Here is a 2,629-nt window from a genome sequence, read left to right as displayed (position 1 = left end):
ACTTCTAGATCACAATCCATCACTGAGGGTATTCAGGGTAGGAACTCAGACAGAAACCATAAAGGAATACTGATTGCTGGTTTGTTCTCCGGCTCACTCTTTTACTCATACTCAGCTAGCTTCTTCTTAAACGGCCCAGGCTCACCTGCCTAGGGATGCAGTGGGCTGGGTTATCCCACAATGCAGTTTGGTAACTAAGATGGTATGGGAGGGAAGCAGGATTGGTGAAGTGGGAAAAGTAGCAGGGAATGAAAACTTGGGATATTGTTACAAGCTGACATATAGTTAATTAAGGATGGTTATGAGTTAATTAAGTATAAGTACATACTATGAGTTAATTATGTATAAGTATATACTTACTATAAGTTAATTAAGTATAGGTTAAATAAGTATGTAAGTTAATTATGGGAGATTATACAGATTTTTATGTGTGTACGCCTGTGTGCATTGGCGTGCACGAGAGCAGGTGCTCATGAAGGCCAGAAGCATAGCCCTGGAAGCTTATACAAAGTACAAAGGTGGCAGTAGAGGACCTGAGATTGGTTCCCCACACCCACTTAGCCACCAATCACCATCTGTAACTCCTGTTCTAGAGAATAGGCTATCCTCTTCTGGACTCTGCAGATGTAGTACAAAGACAAACACATAGGCAAAACACAGACATAGGGGTTTTTTCGCAAAAGAGGGGATAAGTATGAGATAGGAAAAGACACAATGTGCTCACTTCAGCACATACACTAAAATTGGAACAATACAAAGAAGGTTAGCATGGCCCCTGCAAAAGGATGACACACAAATTCGCAAAGTGTTCCATTTAAAAAAAAAAAAGGACATACAAATAAAAGGGGATGAGATGTAGGTAAAGAGTAGAGTCTTTGGGTGAAAAGATATACAGGATAATCCTTGAACCTAACAAAGCAATGTGTAAACAAGCACTACTATGAGTGTATATGCTAGAGTAGAGGTTGTATAATAATAAATTTTAATATAGACAGACAGACAGACAGACAGACAGAGATTGGTGACAGAACGACACTGTGTTGAAAAGTGGTTCTCAGATATTTCTTTTCCTCACAAGCTGCACATGGTACAGTAAATGGTGCTGTAGCCTGTGTTCCAGGGGGCTCTAGCATGTGGGGGAATATTTGTAAATTCTTTTCTAGTATATCCCAGAAGTCCATTTTGACCTCTTCCAATCTTGCAAGTTTCACATATGTAGAACATTACTTCCCATGGAGTTTCCACTACTCTCCCAGGGTTTAAACAGTGTATTACTGATTCAAGAATCAGGGAAACCCAGTACCAGTTCTCAGTGCATCTACCTGCTTCCCTTCAGAGATCTTACCAGGCTTACTAAGTTTATTTACAGGCCTGCCTCTTGTAGGAAAGAAGCTTGTTGTGTATTTTCTTGAGCTTCAGTGCTGAGGCTTCTAATCTGCCATGCTATCCGGGAAACCCAGTGCTACATCATAATAGGGCCAAGCATTGTGACTAGAAAATGGGATACTGTCATAGCAACATAGGTAGAGGAATGGGATCAAACAGTGGAACACTGTTACAGGATTGAGCTAGGATAACGGAACAACAATTTGATGCAACAAAACATTTTGATAGGATAAGAAGACATTGTGATATTAGAGATTTTAAGGAATCACAAGAGTGTTGTAATAGGACAAAAAAAAATGGGGCAGAGAAACATTGCAATCGCACATGAGTATTGTTGTTGAGAAGCAATAGAGATTAATTTAGATCAATTTAACATTGTGATGAGACACTGTACCATCATGAGTACAAAGGTGAGAGAAATTCTGACATAATAGGACATAGAAATATTGAGATTTGACAGTAGAGAAATGCAATAGAGAATTGTGATGAGAACGGAACTGAGGTGCAGAGGTGCGCATTTATTGAGTACTGACAGGTCAAGGGAGGACTGTAATGACAGTGCAGCAGTGATATGAGCATTGGGATAGGAGAGGAGCATTGTGACAAAACTTCTAAATGTATGGCAAAATAAATAAATAATAAAAAGCTGTGAGTGGTTGGGCAGTACAACGCTGCAATGGGACAGGAGAGAACTGATCAAAAACCAGTGGGCCAGACATGGTGGTTCACCCCTTCAATGCTAGTACTGAGGAGGCAGGGAAAGTTTGAAGCCAGCTTGGTCTACATATCAAATTCCATACCAGCTAGGACTACGTATCAGAAATATTTCAAGGGCAGAAACAAAGTGAGATACTGTTATGGGTATTATGGTGCACTGTGATAAAAAAATAAAGCATGGAAATAGGATGGAAGAGCACTTATGATGGACAGCAGCATACTGTTATAGAATATTGTTGGAAACTGTGATGGAATGAGTAGTGGGATATCACAGTAATACATTTCAATGGCAGAGCATGGTGATTTAAAAAAAGAAAAAAAGAAACGGGTTATAATGGCACAGTATAGCACTGTTACTGAGCAATCATGTACTGTTCAAGAGTTCTGGACCTTTATAATGGTACAAAAGAGGCACAGTGGACCCTTGAGACATGACAGAGGAACCTGGTGATGAGGCAGAGGAACACTGTGTGGAAACAGTGGAATACTGATAGAACAAGTGATCACTTTGGCTGGTATGCTGGTA

General features: G+C 40.0%; 1 non-coding gene across 1 annotated transcript; it reads left to right on the top strand.

Moving 5' to 3' along the window:
• Positions 1-716: 716 nt before the first annotated feature.
• Positions 717-820, top strand: LOC117699382 (U6 spliceosomal RNA). The gene has a single exon (XR_004605170.1). It is a non-coding gene; the product is annotated as a U6 spliceosomal RNA (small nuclear RNA).
• Positions 821-2,629: the final 1,809 nt, after the last annotated feature.

Source organism: Arvicanthis niloticus, chromosome 1, assembly GCF_011762505.2.
Source record: "Arvicanthis niloticus isolate mArvNil1 chromosome 1, mArvNil1.pat.X, whole genome shotgun sequence".
Lineage (NCBI taxonomy): Eukaryota > Metazoa > Chordata > Mammalia > Rodentia > Muridae > Arvicanthis > Arvicanthis niloticus.
This window is presented reverse-complemented; position numbering and strand designations above follow the sequence as displayed.